Genomic DNA, 7,777 nt, shown 5'->3' on the forward strand with positions numbered 1-7,777 from the left:
TTGAGATAAATGAATGGCAATGATCAATATGGTGATGATACTATGTAATGAATTGAGATATGCTCTTCACAAAGCGAACCTCACAGCCACATCTTATCATTTATTGGTAACTTCTCCCCATGAATAACAAATAGAAATATGGGAGATGTTCCCAATGTGCAGCCAGGATATGCTGTGAGGTCAGTGTAAGGTACGCTCTGTGAGGAGCACATCTGGATTCATGGGCTCAGTTACCCTTTTTCGAAAAAGAAGGATCTTTCATAATTTAAGGGATAGGGCAGACAAAAAGGAGTTTGGTGAAAGTAATAAAAAGTGATTTAAGTGCAATAAGATTTATATAAGTGACACCATTTAGTTGGGACAAAGACTTAAGGCTATGTTCCGTTTGAAAGAAAAATTAGAGAAAGGAAGGGAAAGATATGAAAACCTGTACAAGGTTTATAAAGGTTTCCATGCCTTTTCTTTTCTTTCCCTACAATTTTCTTCAAACCAAACACAGCCTAAATGATTAGGATGGTGATGGTATGTATATTTTATTCATATAATCATGTGCCCTTTATTGACTATCAAGCCTCTCTAAATTAAAGATCTCTACCATCTAGTAGGATTGTAAGTGGATTAGTTTAAATCTGATTATAACTCAAATATGATTCATTAATTTAATTCGCATTGGAATATCCATTTAGCTATTGATTGAATGGATTTAATAATGTGATTTGTATATTAATAAGATTGAATTCATGCATTGCTTGATCCAATCTGCTAGTATCGAGCTTCAAACTCAATTATATTTGAATTCAATATCTAAATATGTAAAATAGTTTAAATCTTAGTTCTATTATCAAATCATTTTCAGTTCATGTTCTTGGCAATTTATATTCGAATGTGCCCCTATCTAAATATATAAATAATGGGATTTGAATATATGTTTATGATATCCCCAACTTTTTATCAGATTGAATATGATTTACGCCTTTTTTCCTTTTTTTTTTGGTAGAAAAAAGTGACTGAACCAAAGAAACCCCTCATGGGGATACAACGCAGCGAGGGCCGAGACCCAAGGACGATTACAATATGCAATATTAAAGGTCGACATTAAGAAACCACTTGAGTGGGCAATGTTTAAAGTATCGATATAATACACCTGTTTATAGATGTTTTCGGGAATTCTTTTTTTAAGGAATATCTATCTATCTACATACACAAACACGCACACACTAGTCAGGGTATGAGTTCAGATTAATGCTTTTGCATTAATCTCCTTTTTTTAAGACTTATCCCAATGAATAAAATATTTTTCCATAGACTGTAACTCTATCTATCTACATACACAAACAAGCATTCACCAGATTAATGCTTTTGCACAACTCTTCAGCAAATCTAAGAGACTGTAACTCCATCAAGACATCTTGCATCTTCATCCAAATATCGAGATGATCAATAAATAATCCTCTTGGGATTATATCTTTACTCCACTTTTTTAATAGAAAAGGAAACCCATTGATAAGCCAAGGACCCTTTTCCATGATGCGCTTTATATCATCAAAATCATTAAAAACAATCACAAAATATTTGATCATTCATTCCAGTCAACATCATATTTTATTATTCACAAAAGGTTTTTAACCTTATATAGAACACCAAAAGCATTCATTGCCTTGTCAATTAAAACCATTCCATAGACACCACATTCATAGGAAAGTTCAACTCTTTTCTTTCTATCCTCCTCATGATCTGAACTATCAAGTTTAACCATTGAAGCACGCTTGAGCACAAGAAGTGTTAGCACCCTATTTTTGCTTGGTCCCTTTTGTGACCCATCTCCTACATTCTAGATGCCCAATCGGACCGCGCCAATCACTTTAAAACATGCTAAAACTCTAAGAAAACAAATTTTAGCTCAAATGCCCATTAATATGTTGTTAAATCTACATGATTCCCTCTTGATAATTTTGGTTATGCCACATCACCATACTTGATCCCTGATCAAGCTCCATCACGTGAAACAAAATCCTTAAACAACCCATCACACAAAATTTCAACCCTAAATTCATGGATTTAGCTAATCATCCATCAGAGGTTCCATTTTGACACGTCTAACACTACAACGCTGATTGAACATAAAACTCATGATCTGCACATACCTAACACGATCAAACCCTTCCAACAACATCATAGCCCCAATCCATACCTACCCACCAAGTTTTATCCCAAAATTCCCTTGTTTGACAAATCTTATTTATCAAAAGCTCACCTCTCATGAATCTCCATCATTCAAGTCTTATTTGGCCAATCAGACCCTACCAGAGACCCAAAAAAACCCCAACACGTCAAATTTCACCTCTTAATTCACCCATTTGACCATTAGATTAGGAAGACGCTATTTCAACGCATATCCAACCCAGGATCTTAAGAGGGTGGGGACTAATGTCAACTCCATACCTAACCCCATTAAAACACCTAAACCAATGAATTTGAGCCTAATAGGCTTAAAAAGCTCAAAATACCAAACAGATCCCAACTTGAAATTAAGAAAGGACAAAACCCCATTTAAAGTTTATCAAATTTATGTTTTTTTTTTCCATTATCATCCCCAAATACAAGGCTGCAATGTATGGCACCCAATCCCTCATTTGATGCATAGAATCCATAAGAAGCCTCCCAAAGTCAGAAAATTTTGTTGCACAAAGAAGGAATGGTCAACTATAGGCCCTTCTCTCTCAAAATCTTTGCCTATTTCAGTGAAATAGCTTTACTGAATCATATACACTATAACAGGACGAATTTCAAACCCATCTCCCTCCCTTTTCCTCTATAAATAGAGGCCCATCTCAAGCTTGAGGGGAGGAGAAGGGGGCAACTTCCCAACCTCTGTGATTCTGCTTGAAATCCTGAAATCCTTGAAGCCAAGCTCAAGCCTCATCCCATGTTTTCCAAACTTAACACTATAAATGCTTAGCCCAGCTTCGTGACTTGCTCAAGTTTCGTTTTAAGTCATTTTTAGCTACAGGAAAGTTTGTTTCAAGGTTGTACACAAGAGGTAAGCATCTCATTCCACTATCTCTCTACTTTTAGTTTATTTTCAGATTGCTTAAAATCCTAAAATCCTGAGAAACTTGAATTCCCAAATTCCTCCAAATTGAAAAAAAAAGAGGTATAGAGGCAAGAATCTTAGGAAAACCAATACCTAAGACCCGATAATATCACGTCAAATCAATTCCGGGTGAAGTTGAGAATGTTTTTGCCAGATTTCAAGAGCTTTGAACAATCCCATTAATTCGTGTTTCGCTGGAACTTGAGCCTGAATTACTCCCGTAGTGGGCTACTATAGCAACTTGGATAGAGAGGGGCGCCTAACACCTTCCCTCTTCCAGTCTTTGGAATCCAAAACCTTTTGGTCCAATGCCTTTCCCATGAAGGATAGAGTCGCTATCAACATGTTAAAATTAAACTTTCAAGTTTGAAAATGATGGCCCATTTCCTCTAAAAAATGGGTGGCGGTTCCATCTCTTTGAGTCGGCCATGAGTTTCTCGGAGCTCCCAAAGAGGTTGGAACTCCATTGAAGAAAATAGAATAGTTCAATAAGCTAGAGGAACAAGTGGTGATTTCCGCTTCACCTAGAGCAAAAACCGCTAAGAAAAGAGAAAAACCACTTACTAGGTGCTTTGCTTGAACCCAGAGGCACCTCCAAGGGTTTGGTTGCCTGGGAGCTGGTGAGAATTTCCATGTTTGCTAGCTAGACGATAGCTAGTCTAGACTGAGGGTCCGTTTGGTTTGAACTTTCCAATCAGATTTGGAATTGGAATGAAAATCCCTTGAAATTGAGATTGGAATTGGAATGGCCTATTCCCATAGTCTATTTAGTTCAAACATGAATCGAAATGGAATTTGAAATCAGTTGGAATAGGATTCCATTCCCAAGGGAGGGGGATGGCAATCATTCCCTTAAATGGGGACTGCCATTCCACCGGGAATGGGATTTCGATTCCATCTAGCCAAGCGATTGGAATCATAATGGCTCGTTTTGATTCCGATTCCAGACCCCTATTCATGTGAACCAAACATAACCTGAGTACTTTCCACCCAAGTTGCCAATCCATATTAATTTATCCTTATGTGGCACTCAACCCAATGAGATAGAAGTAATAGCTAATGAAACTTAGATAAGTCCCATCTACGAGGATTTGACAAAAGCATATTAGCCATATAGTATATCTCACGCCTAATAGGCTTAGAGGATTGAACACAATAGTTTGAAAGAGTGTGAACCCATATATCCTCCCAAATAGGTACACTCCTTCCATCACCAATACGCCACATAAGGCCCTGTTTTAGAAGCTCCAAACCATGCGTGATAGATCTCCGGCCCTAGTAAGCATGCTAGCTAGACCTCAACTTGTTTGAAGAAGAGAGGAGTTACAAAAAATACATACTCTTTATACTCAAATTAGAAAGTGTACAAATACAATTATGCACAATGCAAAGTCTTGTATATAGTATTTCTAATTCGCGTATTTGCACTGCACACATTTGTATTTGTACCCTTTCCAAACCGAGCCTTAGTCCCACTCCACAGTTTGCTCTTATCAATGAGGAGTATTTGCTCTCCATGCTGGTTTTAGGAATGGCAACAGGGCGGGGCACCCCCTACTCGTCCCCACTCAGTCACTGGTGGCGGGGCATCCACTCCCCGTCGGGGACAGGGAATTCTCGAATTTTCCCTTCTCTAAGGCAGCTACTTAAAAATTATCCATTTTATGGACAATTTACACACAAGATATATAAATTTGGGGGTATTTTATGAATTGAATTATAATACCTTAGGAGTAATTCAAAAATAGAATTATGGGATCCTAGTATTTTAAGAATTTAGGGAAACTTAGAAAATATCAATATTAAATCTAGAGATATTTTACTAATTTGCCTTTGGGTTTGGGGTGAGTTTGGGGAATTATATACAAAACCCGTCCCCACCCTGTTTTTCCCCATCCCTATTTAGGGTTGGGGAAAACCCGCCCCCGATTTTACTGGGGAAATTGCCATCTCTAATTTGGCAAGCAATGCTTGGTTTAACAAAGTCAACTCCAAAAACCCCAAATCCTTTATGACTTCAGCTTACACAATCTTTGCTAATAGTATATTTACATACCTAATTCCCTATCCATTTCTTTTTCAACCTCTCAACTAAATAATCCCTTCCTCCATTCGAGAAATGTTAGTAGGTTGGGTTAATCCAACCTTAATGGGCTAGGGTTGTAATCAACCTTAATTGGGCCTAGAGCTAGGTTCAATTTAAGATCACCCCATACCAAAACCACCAATATTGACTCAATTTGGAAGGAGCACAAATACAAATATGTAAAGTGCAAAACCTTGTATTTTGTATTATTTTGTTTGCATTTAAAATATACATATTTGCATTTGTGTTTGTACTCCTAAACTTAGCCATTCCTTAACAACATTTAACATAATAGTAAGAAATGATTTTAGTGCAAAAAATAATAATGTAATGAACCCCACATAAGCGGCATAAGACTTGGATGGATGATGACAGTGATCAAACCATATGGAAATTTGATTTGATTAATAAATGACCATATTTAATTAATTTCCCTAACCTGTATAATTAATTTGATTTGTTAAAATATAGGTATTATGTCCTTCTTTACCACAAGTATAATTACGATAAGGTAAAACATAAACGTTGAAGTTTTTGACAATCATAAAAACATTTTCTATAGTTTTATTTTAACAAAAATCTCCCCTAAATTTTTGAAAATTTTGGCAGAAACCTTCCTTCTATCACTCATTCAGACGAAAAACCGATAAAGTAACGAAATTGCCCCGGATGGCATCATTAAAATATTTCAAAATACCGAAATCGCCCCTGCTTATCCAATAGGATCCTTTTGTGTGCTTAAGTCTTTGTATGCGACACCATTATCGTTCATGAACTTCAACCCTATGGTGACTTTTTTAACAGTAACAATGGAGAAAAAAAGTTTTTCTTGGATATCACATAGTTGTTATGGAGGAAAAAAACACTTTATAGAAATTTTGTAGTATTGTCTATCAAACAAAACAGAGATTTCGAGCTGCAATTTACAGGAAAACCAAACTTACCTAACCATTTAGAAGGAAAGAAGTGAAACAAAGGAAAAGCAAAGTTCCCACTTGTGATAAAACAAAAACTAGCTCCAATCCAGATTGTTCATCATCAATGAAGAAATGTTAAATAACCCACAAACAATATCACAATCAAATAGATAAACACAAACCCAGAGAGCTTAAACAATCAAATAAGAATCACATACTTCTACATACTTTTATTACAAACTCAAATTTCCTGAGGAAAGTGCTCAAAAGAAAAGGAAAAAAAAAAAAAAGAAAGAGAAAGAGAGAAAAACCATGTCTCTGGACGCCTTTAAAAACAACCAACAACACAAATCAACCAACGGAAGAGAAAGTAGTAAAAGAAATTGCAAAGAATATTCTTATCTTTTTCTCACCTCAATATCCGTCATCTCGACCTTAGTTAAACCACAGGAAATCATTGATTCCCAACACCGCGACTGCTCCAATTCTTTTACTTTGAGAGAAAGAATTAAAGCGAAAAATTCGAGCATATGTAAAGGGGAGAAAGGAGGAAACACGTAATAATAGACTGCCAAAACTCTCTTTTAGAAAGACGTTAAAGAGAATTATAATCATATACACAGAAAATAGTGAAAAAGGATTAAATAGATTGAGGAAACTAACTGAAAGAAAGTGCTCTGTCCGCGTAATAGCGATGAAATAAGTTCGTAAGCCAAGTTTGTGCAACTTTTTAGCCCATCTCTCTGTTTCCCACTTCTTTTGCTCAAAGAAACTAGCGAAAGAGGTGAGGAAAAACATAAATGAAGAGACTCGGAATGCTAGTATGGTGAGACCCTCTTACTTCTCGTTTTCTTGTAAGAACCCCAAAAAACTTCAAACGATTTGATTCAACAAAGAAGGAAGGCCTGGTTCACTAGTTTGGGGTAGATTAGACTACAGTGGCAGGCCATGTTCTCTTATTCCCCATCTTTCATTTATTCATCTTCTTTTCATTTTCCCTTCCTATGTTTCTTTTGATTGCCGTTGCAATTCTCAACAGCGATGGTCTGCTTTCTCCTCGCTGCTTCTTTCATTATCTCTCATTTTCCCGTTCTCTCTTTTTCTTCCCTCTCCTCCCCCCCCCCCGGCGATATATTGAGCCTCCTACCCACTTGCAGCAGTAGTTGAGGTGGCAGCTGAGCCTTTCCCCTAATAACACCCCATTCTCATCACTACTTAGCAACTTCCTCTTACTCATATTTCATCTTCACCTCTCATAATCCCCAACCGATAACAAACCTTCTACCATTTGATTTCATCATTGGTCGAATTGAGTTATAGTAACAGCGACAACTCAGTCACACCCATAACATTGCCTACCCTCACCAACCTCTCAGTTGCAAATCTCTAACCATCACAACTGTTAGAGAGCGAATGGTCAACACGCCCCGGTTCTCCCTACAACATCTATGAATTCCACAAACCTGAAAATCTTTACAATCCCAATATTTTTCGGACAAAATTTTAAACTACCATTATGGTATAATTAATTGACCAAGTATACCCCTACTACTTGAATATTGTCTAATGTTACCCCAACTGTTTCAAAAAATTGCCATTATTGTTAAAATATTGACAATAGGGCTGAAATGCCTGTTTAGCCCTTACGTGAAAGCTCCTTTCTTCTTATTCGTCTTCCTT

Source organism: Nelumbo lutea, chromosome 4 (assembly GCF_056320005.1).
Source record: "Nelumbo lutea isolate HS-2025 chromosome 4, American lotus-T2T, whole genome shotgun sequence".
NCBI classification, from domain to species: domain Eukaryota; kingdom Viridiplantae; phylum Streptophyta; class Magnoliopsida; order Proteales; family Nelumbonaceae; genus Nelumbo; species Nelumbo lutea.